Source organism: Microcaecilia unicolor, chromosome 4, assembly GCF_901765095.1.
Source record: "Microcaecilia unicolor chromosome 4, aMicUni1.1, whole genome shotgun sequence".
NCBI lineage: Eukaryota > Metazoa > Chordata > Amphibia > Gymnophiona > Siphonopidae > Microcaecilia > Microcaecilia unicolor.
Genome location: NC_044034.1, coordinates 164,674,704 through 164,688,576, shown reverse-complemented (window position 1 = coordinate 164,688,576; position 13,873 = coordinate 164,674,704). Strand labels below are relative to the sequence as shown.

General features: G+C 44.9%; 1 protein-coding gene across 5 annotated transcripts in view; it reads right to left on the bottom strand.

Moving 5' to 3' along the window:
• LARGE2 (LARGE xylosyl- and glucuronyltransferase 2) overlaps positions 1-13,873 on the bottom strand; it is a 76,105-nt gene that overhangs the window by 54,019 nt on the left and 8,213 nt on the right. For 2 of the 5 annotated variants that reach the window (XM_030200844.1, XM_030200838.1), the window contains exon 2: positions 4,704-4,906. The exons of 1 other annotated variant lie outside the window; for it this stretch is intronic. The gene's annotated coding sequence lies outside the window, so the exon portion shown is untranslated. 2 more of the 5 variants (XM_030200842.1, XM_030200843.1) reach the window with 2 other exon arrangements.

Sequence of the window (13,873 nt, the reverse complement as noted above, 5' to 3'; positions counted from 1 at the left end):
AGCCCTTACTGCCACCCATTGAGGTGGCGATAAGGGCTCCTGTGCTAACCCGTCGGTAACTGGGCAGGAGGTTTTCTTTTTCCCCCAGAAATGGCGCACGCTCGGGGCAGGACTACTGCCAATGGCTGCATTGAGCCAGCGGTAGTCCCAGAAGAGCGAGTGCTAAGCCTGCATTGGATTTACCACCGCTCTGTAAAGGGGCCCCTATGTAAGCACTGGTTGCTGGTTGGAAAGATAACACTCTGGAATGGACCACACTCTTGGGATAAATCTTCCCAGATGACATTCCTATATGCACTGGTAGCTTCACATTTAGATAATGGTAATATCATTTATGCTGGGGTTTCCCCTGTGCAAAATAACGATTTGATGTCATGCCAAAAAAATATGATCATATCACCCCACTTTTAATGCGGCATCACTGGCTTCACATTCAGTATAGGATTCAGCGTAAAGTTTTCACATTGGCTCATGAAGTTCCTCACTGTGGTACTTCCCCTTATCTTTCCTCTTTAATTATCCCTCATAGAGCATTTACGTTCATTACATGATGGTGGACTTTAAGTTCCCTCTGTCTAGAGTGTGGTTAGATTCACCTTGCCGACAGTGCCTTCTACTACACTGCATTCCTTCTTTAGAATACAATCCCAACTTCTCTCCACATAGAATTATCTTATTCTAAATTCAAGACAGCCCTAAAAATGTATCTTTTCCAACAGGCCTATAGTGGTCACAGTATGGATTAAGCAGCTTACTGGAGCGAGATGACACTGACTCTCTCTTATCTTTCATAAGGACATAAGAATAGCCATACTGGGTCAGACCGATGGTCCATCTAGCCCAGTTTCCTGCTTCCAGCAGTGGCCAATCCAGGTCACAAGTACCTGGTAGAAACCCAATTAGTACCTGATCTCCTTTCTTTTCTCTGCATTTATTCTACAACGAATCAGCATTCTTTTCTCATCTGGATTTTTAATTGTAAACTGCCCTGTTATATGTGTCAGGAAAGGTGATACACCAAATACAATAATCATGAAACTACCACTGGGCAAAAGGAATTACACAGGATTTATCTGGATTTTCCTATTCTATCACTTAATAAATTATTGTACAATGCAAGGCTACAACTACGTTACACCAGTCTTGAAGAAGCGGCACTGGCTTCCTAGACTGAATTTTAAAATGTTAATGTTAGCTGATAGAACGTTTTATTCAGGCATTCCAGATTATTTACATACCCTTATTCCTTACCAGCCTTCTAGGTCTCTACGATCACTACACCAGAACTTGCTGGTGGTTCCCCACTGGCTGGACTCTTCATATCAAGTTTCCAAGTTTATTTAGTGTTTGCTATGCCGCATATCAGATTAATATCTGAGTGGCTTACAATGCTAAAAAATAGTTGAGGTGGAAACAGAAAAGCAGAAGTGAAGGGAATAGGCTGGGAGGGAGGAATTGAACTACAACGAACAGGAAAGTTAGGGAAGCAGCAGAGAACAGCAAGGGGTTAGAGCAACAAATCAGACAAAAACGGACTGATGAGGAATATAGGAGTGGATATGAAAGCGTTGGCTTTGTGTTTCACCATCAGACTTACAAAAATGGACCGATGAGGATTATAGGAGTGACTACGAAAGCGTTGGTTTTATGTTCCAACATCTGATGGTCCACAACATTTTTTTTGAGAACTATATGGTTGATTATACACCTTCCCTAAAATAGGCATACATCATTTTACATTTGTTACAGTTTATGTGTCATTTCTAATGTAATGTGTCCAGCTATAATTGAGTATTGTAAACTACTTTGATATGGTTATGAAAGGCTGTCTATCAAACAGAAAGAAAGAAATCAAACCCCAATATGCATGTAAACATAGAATCACAGAAAACGGCAGAAGATACATTCCATACACCCTATCCAGTCTGCTCATCCATACCAAACCCTTCCTCTCCCTCAGAGTTCCTCTGTGCTTGCCCCATGCTTCTTGCACTGAGATACAGTCTTGTCTCCAGCATCTCCACTGGGAGGCTTCTTCCATGCATCCACCTCCCTTTCCATAATGAAATATTTCCCTAGATTACTTTTGAGTCTATCTTCTTTGCCTCTTTTTTTTCCAAAGCTTCCTTTCAACTGACTAAGGGCTACCGCCTGTGCATCGATAGGCATTCCTGCGGCCAGAGAACAAGTGGAGTGGGGCGAGATCAGCACTTATGTATGTTGTAAAATAGATTCATATGTGCTGATTCATACTAGCAGATACACAGATACTACTTCTGCCTTTTTGGTAGGCTATTTTATGAAAGACACGTGATAAGCACATATATCGCATTCATAAAATAGGTATCACATTGTTCTTGTATGCCTTTATTTGACTAGCCAGCAGGTTTACAGACATCCTACTGAAGACTCCTGAGATAGGCCAGTGTGGCCGAAACACGACTCGTGCCGAGTCTTTGGATGCTTTAATAAAACTTCTTTTATGCTGGACATCATCTGGTTGTTCATTTTTGTCACCTTCACTGTGTTGGACACAACAAAGATTCAAAACCAAGTCATGGGATCAAAAGGAGACAGTGCAGCAAATGGGCCAGGCAGGTGGGAAAAGGACACCAGCTGCTACAATGTGCATAGTCTGCAAAGAAAATCTAGACGAAGACAAGACTAGAACTCCTCCAGATACCCCTGTTTCATACCCACAGGTCTGCACACCCAGTCCCAGTGTGTATCAGTACTGTACAATACAATTGATTGAGGCTACAAAATCATGAGTGGTGTAGACCGAGTAGAAGTAAATCCATGTTTTATTAATTCCAAAAGTGCAAAGACTAGCGGACACTCAAGGAAGTTACATGGAAATACTTTTAAAACAAATAGGAGGAAATATTTTTTCACTCAACGAATAGTTAAGCTCTGAAAACTTTGCCAGAGGATGTGGTAACAGCAGTTACTGTATCTGGGTTTTAAAAAAAGGTTTGGACAAGTTCCTGGAGGAAAAGTTCATAGTCTGCTATTGAGACAATTTGGGTTTCTGCCAGGTATTTGTGACCTGGCTTGTCCACTATTGGAAACAGGATACTAGGCTAGATGGACAATTGGTCTGACCCAGTACGGCTACTCTTAATTCCCATGGTGAGAGTATCTCTGCTCCAAGGTATTCACATAGGGAGGTTTATGGAGGAATGGAGCAAGGGTCTCCAGGTACACAGCCCCACCTGAAAGAGGGTAACTGATTTCCACAGGTAAATTAGTCATCTGAAAATTTCCCACCTGAATGTAAATAGAATTCCAATGCCTTGTTGCATGTCACAATGACTGAAGTGTTTGTAGGGCCATGGCTTTGGTTTAGGAAGGAAACACACATGTAGATTGTATTTTCAAACCTGCATGTATACTTTTCTAATGAAATTCTACTCACACAAGAAGCAGGTGCAGGTTCACGTTTTAGAATTAGTGAAAAATGCACAGGTGAAGCACGCATGTGGTCTCTAACCCTGTGCAGACAATTTAAAACTAGCTCCCTTACCATTTGAGTTGTTCTTGCTGTACACCACCTTGAGTGAATGCCTTCAAAAGGCGGTAAATAAATCCTAATAAATAAATAAAATATTATACCTACCATCCCAAGTTTATGACATTTTGGGGAGAATATTTGTGACTGTCTCTGGGCAAACATGACTAAAGTCACAGATCCAAAATGTATTTTCTAAATAACAGATAATTAGCATATTGTTAATTTTTTGTAATTAACTCCTGTTGATGGAGACTTCTTACTATGTAATCCACCTTGAATCTACTGTGAAAAATGTGGAATGTGATAGAATAGAAAGTTAAGAAAGGCCATTTTCACATCATGGGTCAAAATCAAAATTGAGCTAATGAGGCTTATTTTCAAAGCACACAGACTTACAAAGTTCCATAGGTTACTACATAAAGCACAGACAGTTCCATAGGTTACTGAAACACATAGACTTACTGAGTTTCATAGGTTACTATATAAAGCACATAGACTTACGTTCCACAGGTTACAATGTGAAGCACATACATTTACAGAGTTTCGTAGATTACTATATAACGAACATAGACTTACAGAGTTCCATAGGTTAGTAAAACACATTCTGAGTTCCATATGTTACTATGTAAAGCACATAGACCTACAAAGTTCCATAAGTTACTATATGGGGCTCATTTTCAAAGTGCTTTGAAAATACACCTCCACATAATTTTGTAAGTCTATGTGTCTTAAAAATGAGCACCAATGAGTTCCCATCTTAGTTTGTTATCTAATCTATGATTTTCTAACCTCTTGTGTAACAAAAATGATGTTGTACTTTTGGAGAGGCTGTTTCTGGTTACTTTAGTCGTGTTTTCCCAGAGATGGTCACATGTATTTCTGGAATTGCTTTGGAATTAAAACAGATGGAACAAAAAGACAGAAATAAATAGAACAGGTAAAGAGTATGGTGCATAGAGAGAAAGATATGGAAACCATACTAGGGGAACTGGAAAAGAAGGAGTCACTCACTCATCTCCTTATGCAGCCCTCTGGGAAGATGCTCAGGAGGAGGGTGGAGTGGCAGGGGAGGACAGGCATAGGCTTGCAGGCACAGCACACAGCATTCTCTGCCCTGGCATGGGTGAAGCATTTTAACTTAAGTACCAGGTTCTGAAGCTGTTGCAGTCTCTGGCACCCTCCATGCTACCTGTGGTGAATTCTCCTGAGCAGCTCCAGGCCCGCGGTGTGTTCACAATGGGTCCTGGTGATACTTTCAAGCTCTGCTGTAAGATCTTCCCCTCTCTCTTAGGTAAGAGGGGAAAGGCAGGCTCTCTCATATTTATTGCTGACCTCAACAAATGATCACTGTGAGAGAGCAGAGGGGAAAACTGCTGGCAGCCAGCTGCTGATCTGAGCAAAAAAAAAAAACAAAAAAAACAAAAACGTGGAAAAGTTCCATCTGTCACTGGAACAAATCTCTCTGTGAGTTCTCCCCCTCCTTCCATACCAGCCTTAAGCTGCTCTAAATATCACTGGAGGGAGAAGAAGGGGGAGAATATTTCTCCAACACAGTGTAGCTCCCTGTAGATGCCTCTGCTATTCCATTACTGAAACAACCCATATGCACAGCTCTATCTATGTACCTCAGTTTTGCTATTCCAGCACTCCCAAAACTCAGCTCTACCAATGCACCTCAACTCCACCCATCTCGGTGATAAGATCTACAGTTTCTGAAGGTGTCATCATTTCATAGACCAACATGGCCCCTCCAGTCTGCCCAGAAAGACGGCCAGGGTTGTACCTATTACTCTGTGCGGGTCTTTAGGGTTATAACTGACACCTGGTTCAGTCAACCTCCCTCTATGCCTCTTTTTTTTCTTTAAAGTGTGAAAGTTAATTAAGCTCTATTCCATATAGGGAACCTCAGTGACAGAATTTTAAAAAGACATGGGATAAACAGTATTTGAGCCCACCACTTCCCAGGGAAAAGCACTCCAGAAATCCACACCCTCCTTGAAAAAAATATTTCCTGATGTTGCCTTTAAGTTACATAAGTACATAAGTATTGCCATACTGGGAAAGACCAAAGGTCCATTGAGCCCAGCATCCTGTTTCCAAAAGTGGCCAATCCAAGTCACAAATACCTGGCAAGATCCCAAAAATGTACAAAACATTTTATACTGCATATCCCAGAAATAGTGGATTTTCCCCAAGTCCATTTAATAACGGTCTATGGACTTTTCCTTTAGGAAGCTGTCCAAACCTTTTTAAAACTCCACTAAGCTAACCGCCTTTACCACATTCTCTGGCAACGAATTCCAGAGTTTAATTACACATTGAGTGAAGAAAAATTTTCTCAGATTCATTTTAATTTTACTACATTGTAGCTTCATCACATGCCCCCTATTCCTAGTATTTTTGGAAAGCGTGAACAGACGCTTCACATCTACCCGTTCAACTCCACTCAGTATTTTATAGACCTCTATCATATCTCCCCTCAGCCGCCTTTTCTCCAAGCTGAAGAGCCCTAGTCGCTTTAGCCTTTCCTCATAGGGAAATTGTCCCATCCCCTTTATCATTTTCGTCGCCCTTCTCTGCACCTTTTCTAATTCCACTATATCTTTCTTGAGATGCGGCGTATTGAACACAATACTCGAGGTGCGGTCGCACCATGGAGCGATACAAAGGCATTATAACATCCTCATTTTTGTTTTCCATTCCTTTCCTAATAATACCTAACATTCTATTTGCTTTCTTAGCCGCAGCAGCACACTGAGCAGAAGGTTTCAACGTATCATCAACGACGACACCTAGATCCCTTTGCAGCTTCATTTCATGTCCTCTAGTTCTATAACCTGCCCATTTTTAGAAAAGCTTGTTTTATTCCTTACTCTTTATCAAGAATTTAAACATCTGCATCATATTTCCCGTCACTCCTCTTGCTAAGTTATGAAACTGCATTCAAACCCTTCAAAACAAAGCAAAACAGAAAAATAAAAACCACACACAATTAAATATATAACAATAAGATCATTAACTAGGTGAGACGCCAAATGGAATGAACATTCAAGAGACCAACTTGGAGTGAGGTATGATAAGAGGGTTGTTCAGTAGGGGAAAGAGTCAAAGGCATGAGAGTATGGAAGCTTACCTTAAAATGTTGAGAGGAGCCAGGGATGGTTGAAGGGAGAAGTCAGCCTCCCTAGATTACAGAGACGCAAGATGACATGGGTAGGCAGTCCAGCAGAATAGTTGACAAAGATAGAGAGAATAGCAAACATATAGGCGCCCGAAGGAGTGCACAAAGGCTAGAAAACAATGGATGCACTTGCAAAATGCAGAATACAAGACCAAATGCTGGAATCTTGGACCATAAAGGCAAGAGAAAGAGAGAGGATAAATCACAGATTAGTGTACAAAAAATGGGCTCCCCTACATTTTTTCTTTGCAAGTTCAACCCCAAAGCTATAGGAAATGTCCCCGAATAGGAAAATACTTCTGAACCACACTTAACCCCTGTTTACTAAGCCGCGTGGCAATGCTGACACAGCCCATTCAAAGTGAATGGGCTGTGTTGGCATTAGCGCATGGCATAGTAAACAGGAGGGTTAGGAAGGTAATAGTTCAGCTAAAAAGCCTCTAATTATCTTTGTGCAGGGGGCTGTAAGGTTTTCAGCACAACATGCATCATTCCCCCTGGACTACAGACAGATCCAGCATTGCTCTTTTACATTCAACTACCTGCACACAAAGCCTGATCCAGTAGCACAGTAAGGGGGAGGGGGGGGGGCCACCCTGGGTGCCGTCTTAGCAGGGGAGCTGGCAACACTGACATTGACCGACACAGTGCTGCTTCTAGTCCTGGTCCCTGAGCTCCCCAAAACAGAAAACAGTCATCATCATAAGTGCTGATTTTAATAATGACTGCCAGACGCAGGGTGTGGTCCCTCCGACCTCAACTGTTGATGCAGCATGCATCCGGCATCTCAAGGACCTACAGGCATCGGAAGACAACATGGGACCACCCAGCCACGTTGTCAGAGTGTGGCTGGGAGGCTCAAGTGCCTTCTGATAATGACCATCACCGTTGCATCTATGATCTGGTGGCAGCATCTGGTGAGGGGCTGGTGAGGCAGTTGGCAGCAGTGGCAAAGCCATGGGGGGCCTAGGCCCCCCAGGTCTGCTGGTTTGGCTGGAAGGGGTCACCAAGCCCCGCTAAGAGAAGCCTTCCTCCAGCACATCCACGCTGCCTACCCTGCTTCCCCAACCCCACCTCACCCCCCCCCCCCCATACATGCTTGGTTTTAGTTAAATTGAGCATGCACGAGGGGGGAAGCAGGGCAGATGGCATTTGGCAATGAACAGTGCTGGAGGAAGGCTTCTGCTAAAGGGGCTTGGAGACCCATGCTAGTCCAGGTATGTGGGGTTATGGTGGGGACAGAGAGCAGCAGGGAAGTGGGGCAAAATGTGTCTCCCCCCCCCCCACTTTGGGCTCAAGCCCCCCCCCAAATTGAGGTCTAGCTATGCACCTGACTGCATCAGTAGCATAGTAAGGGGAGAGGGTGGGAGGTGGACCGCCCGCCTTGGGTGCCATCTTCCCTTACTATGCCACTGTCCTGATCCCTTCCTTTGGGTGCAGTTGTCTTTTTTGTGGACAGCTGTGGCATTGCCATGGGGGACCTGGGCCACTCCACTTTGAGTTCAGGCCCCCTCCAAACCTGTAGCACCCCGATAAATGGCTGGCAGGGATGCCGAAGCCCTGCCAGCCAAAGAAATTTGGCCACTCCCCTCCTTCTTGTGTGCAAGAACTGAGCATCTTGGGGAGTCCCTGAGTCAATGGCTGGAGGCACATTGCAGACTTCCGCATTACAGCAGCAGCACAAGGAGGAGGGCAGCAGCTCGGACACTGAATTTCTTTGGCTGGTGGGGCTTTGGCATCCCCACCAGTAAAGGTATTTTTAATGCATGGGTGTGGGGGAGGGCGGTAGAGGAGGGAATGTATAATGGATATTGGAGTGGAGTGGAGGAGTAGCCTAGTGGTTAGTGCAGTGGACATTGATCCTGGGGAACTGAGTTCAATTCCCACTGCAGCTCCTTGTGACTCTGGGCAAGTCACTTAACCCTCTATTGCCTCTGGTACACTATCCAGCTTATCATCGAAAGAGAAAAACGCCTATATTTCGACCCAAATCGGGAGATGGGTGTTTTTCTCGCAAAGGCGCCCAAATCGGTATAATCAAAAGCCAATTTTGGGCGTTTCCAACTGCACTCCGTCGCGGAAAGTAATAAAGTTGATGGGAGCGTGTCGGAGGCGTGGTGGAGGTGGGACTGGGGCATGGTTATCAGCCGAGGAGAGATGGGCGTCTTTAGCTGATAATTGAAAAAAAAAAAAAAGGCGTTTTTACCGCGATTTTGGGTCACTTTTTTTTTGGACCCTTTTTTTCACGAACAAGTCCCAAAAAAGTGCCCCAACTGCCCAGATGAGCACTGGAGGGAATCAAGGATGACCTTCCCTGACTCCCCCTGTGGTCACTAACCCCCTCCCACCAAAAAAAACCCACTTTAAAAACTTTTTTCCAGCCTCTATGCCAGCCTCAAATGCCGTACCCACCTCCATGACAGCAGAATATGTTCGATCCTCTCACAGCTTTTCCCTGGGTCAGATATGGCTCTCGGGTACACTACAGGGTCACATCAGCATTGCATTGTGGTGGGTGTAGGGTATTGGGCTCCGTGATTTCATTAGCTTGTGTTACAGTCTCACGATGTTGGTAGTTGGTAGGCTCTTCTCCCATGGTGCTTTTCCCCCTGCCTACTGGGTCAGAGTGTGTCCAGTTTTGTTTCCGGTAGTCCATGAGGTAGTGGCCATTTTTAAAGCCAGTTTTAGATCCCTTCCTTGTGTTAGCCACGTTAGAGAACTTAGTTCTTACCTTGAATGTGGCTGAAAGAGGGCATTGTACAGCATTCTGCCAGCTCTGACCTGCTAATCTCACTACCAGGGAGACTCGTTGCCAGTGGTGGGGCACAACCTCTGATCTGTCCAATAAAGGATGTTTTCGGAGAGATTAGTCTTCAGGTGTAAACTGGTGTGCCAATGTTTTACAGCAGTAACAAGTTCTAGAGGCCTGCATGTATGCAGGTCCCTGGAGCACTTTTAGTGGGTACTGCAGTGCACTTCAGCCAGGTGGACCCAGGCCCATCCCCCCCCTACCTGTAACACTTGTGCTGGTAAATGGGAGGCCTCCAAAACCCACTGTACCCACATGTAGGTGCCCCCTTCACCCCTAAGAGCTATGGTAGTGTTGTACATTTGTGGGTAGTGGGTTTTGGGGGAGGGGGTTGGGAGTTCAGCACCCGTGGTAAGGGAGCTATGCATGTGGGAGCTTTTTCTGAAGTCCACCGCACTGACCTAGGGTGCCCAGTTGGTGTCCTGGCATATCAGGGGGGCGAGTGTACTACCAATCCTGGCCCCTCCCACGACCAAATGGCTCGGATTAGGACGTTTTTGAGCTGGACGATTTTAGTTTCCATTAATCGCTAAAAAAAACAAACGCCCAGCTCAAAAACGTCCATTTTTTCAAAAATACAGTTCGGCCTGCCCCTTCACGGACCCGTTCTTGGAGATAAACGCCCATGGAGATAGGCGTTTCCGTTCGATTATGCCCCTCCAGAAGTACCTGAATATAGGTAAACCGCTTTGAATGTAGTTGCAAAAAAAAAAAAAAACCCCTCAGAAAGGCAGTATATCAAGTCCCATTTCCCTCCTCTCTCATCCCCTGTATTGTCAACATATATATGCTAAACTTTTTTTGATGTAACTTTTTAGTATGTAAGCCACCTAGACACATGGTCTGATAGGCAGAATAGTAAACCCCTCATAAAACTTGAAACTTACTCCCCCAGTCCACCCCTGCCCCCCCCTCAATTGGAGGGCTAGCTGCACCCTGGTGGACATACCTGCTACATGGTCAGAGGGTGAGATGTACAGGTGTCAAATTTAAAGTACCATAACAAACCTGTTCTAACAAAAACTTGTACACAGATATCACTACCCTTGGCCCAGGGCCAGCCAACTATTAGGCAAGACTAGGCAATTGCCTCGCCAGCAGCTTCTTGGAGGCAGCAAAAAGCAGCTGCAGGCAAAGCAAAACAGTAGATCCTAACAGCCACACAAACTTATAGAGTGAATCAACACTTCCGGTTTTATAGAATGTGTATGTGCTGATCATGATTGTTGAGCTGAATTATCAAAATCATTCAGGGGGGCTGCAGGCTAGCGATCTAAAAGTTAATTGAGGGAAGCATAATAAGGCTGAAGGTTTGCCTAGGGTGCCTGCCCCCTTGCACCAGCTATGCCCTGGCCTGCTGTTATGTGTGCACACATGTATATGTGAGTTTGTCCCCACTGATGTCCCCTGCTCCAGCTTCCTGTATACAGGACAGGTAGGCCGAGAATAACATGGTGTCCAGTTTTTCCATGACAAGACTCTGGCACTGTATCCACGCTGGGTAGGGGCAGGGTGAGTAAAGCTCTGCTGCTAGTGATTTTCTCTGTTTAGAGTCGGTTTCTGAGACTGCACCTCATAAAACTCGCTTGGCTCAGCTGTGTGTAGATTACACATTATTTCTTGAAAATACATGATACCCTGTAAGTCTCAGTGCATAATGAAGTATAGGTCTCGCACCTCTCACTCTGCTGCTTGGTATCTGGATTTTGCTGCAGTCCCAGTTTTAGTGCACACACTAAAGCTTTGTGACTTTTTTGGCCTTCAGAATATAGCTACCAGTGCTTCCCAGAAGCAGAAAGGGGCTAGGAGCAGGGATCCCTCCCCCGGCCAGGTCTGCAGGTGGGGGGCAGGAATCTTCACCTCAGATCCAAGACAAGGAGGGTCCTCGACAGAGACAACTGTGCCTCCCTGCCACAGCCTAGGAGTGGGAGGGGTCCAGGGTAGTCACATTTCCCTTGGATCTGTGGATAGGGATGGGCCTTGGGCAAGCCAAGGTCCCTTTTATACCTGGGGGCGGGGAAGCACCCTGAGTGGGGATGTGCCCCTAGATCCACCAGCAGAGAAGGACCATAGATGAGGAATACCACTAGATCTGCATGTAGGGAGTGAGCTCATGCAGGGACCCAGTCAGTCACTATAGTCAACAGAAAGCCTAGAAGTGGGAAGATCAAGTGCCTCACCGTACAAGCTCCCCACAGAGGAAAGAGAGCACCTCACAGCATTCTGAAAAAAAGTTATCCACCCTATCCCACCACATTTAATTCTAGGCCACGAGGACAGAATTTCAGAACAGTTTAGCAACAGCTTTAAGCCAATGAGAAATAAATAAAAGACAACCTGGAAGAACAGCCTAAAGTTTTCCTGAATCTTAAGCCAAACTGTTCATCCTTTTATTTACTTATTGACCAGCGCTCAATATACTGCCAATTGCATTATGAGCAATGCTGAAAGGTGGTCTACAATTTTACAAGAAGAGTTATACATAAAGGAGGAGAGTAGAGAGAGGTGATCCCCCCCCCCCTAAATTCTGTACAGGCCACTCAAAGTTTGGTGGAATGTGATCCACGCCTACCAGTGCGTTATTTTCTAGCAAAAAAGGTGCCAGTGCTCAAATGCTAGGTCACTCTTCAGGGGTGAGGAAATCACAGAGGGACCCACCCCAAAATAGCCAGGCCCTCTGCAACCAGTCATAGAATCTATGACAAGGCAGAATTGGTGTGTAGAGCCTGGTCTCCTTCATTAAAACTTGGGGTCCATGGGTCAATTGTAGCAATGGAAAAGGTGCTGGTACTCAGTACCCCCAAGTACCCCTCCCCCTCAAAAAAAGCCTTAATGCCTACAGTAATTGGCTAAATTAATGTCAATCAATCATTGGCACTAATTACTATTTACGTGTGGATCACAGATCCGCACCTATTCTATAACCTATGTGCTCAATTCATCTCGTGCTCAATTCTAAAAGGGGCATGGACAAGGGAAAGGCATGAGCTGGTCAAGAGTGTTCCCAGGATTTACGTTCCGAGTTATAGAATTCTTCCATTTCCACATCTAACTGAAAGTAGTTAGGTGTGAGCAGTTATACCAGCTTATGGCAGGCAAAAACGCTCGCACCACTAGTATTCTATAAAGACTGTTCAGCATAGAATTGCCTTTACAGAATTCGTGCTGAATGCACATTATTTCGGTGTCTATCGTTGGGTGCCACTCACAGAATCTAGCCCATAATGTACAAAGGTAAGATGGATAAGATTAATGGTGGAACCCGTGGTGGTCAAGACTACATTGTGTGATGACCCCGGCTCTACCTACCTGAGTCTCCTGGTTTCTTCCCATCTATCCATTGCTTGCCAGTGCCTCTCAGTTCCCCTGCCATTTTTAACTAATCATCCTGCAGCAGCCCCTGAGTTGACCCCTACCACTGTTCACTTTAACACAGCTGCAAGAATCACTGCCAGAGCAGGAACCCCAAAGCCTGAAACCACAACTGCCCACAAAGCCTGTGCTTGGAAGCCCCCCTGGCATCTTCCTTAGACCTACATCCGGCCAGAGGCTTGTTAACCTCAATAATCTTAGGCTTAAATCCTTAATGAGCAGGAAAAGGAAATCTTAAAGAGTGAAAGGAGCATACTCAGGATTAAGATGGGTGTAAATTAGCCAACTTCTTCCCTACCCCCACCCCCTGTTCCGGAGGTGCCTTCTCTTTGTACTTGGTAATTGCAGACCTCAAATACAAAAGTCCTTTTTTTTTCTGACCCCCTCCTCTGCTGTGCCTTTGCTTTTCCACAACTTCCCTCATCAGTCCCAGCTACCACTCATGATGCTTGTAATCTCAGCTTCCTGCTCCTCAATAGGTTTGAGATTCTTCTGAGCGGAAATTATTAAGTAATTTCTTTTTTCTTGACTCTGATATCAAACATGCATCCAGTCTCTTTTATTTCTCTTCTCCTAGATAAACACATCTGTTTTTTTATGTCCTCCTAAAATCCAAAATCCGCATTAAACACAAACAACATAGGAAACTGCCTAGGGCGCCACATTTGGGGAGAGTGAGAAGCATTATTTTCCCACTTACTTGAGGGCCATGCAGAGGTGTCACTCTGAAGAGGAACAACCTTAGCACTCTAGCCCAACACCTCAGCTCAGATTTCCTGTCTCTAGGAATAAAACTCTATGACTTCCAAGCTCTGAGGAGGTGCAGTAAAAAATTTCTTCTGAAACGCCAACACTCTTTAAAATAAGAATAGCCATACTGAGTCAGACCAATGGTCCATCTAGCCCACTATCCTGCTTCCAACAGTGGCCAGTCCAGGTCACAAGTATCTGGCAGAAACCCAGTTAGTATCAAGATTCCATGACACCAATCCCAGGG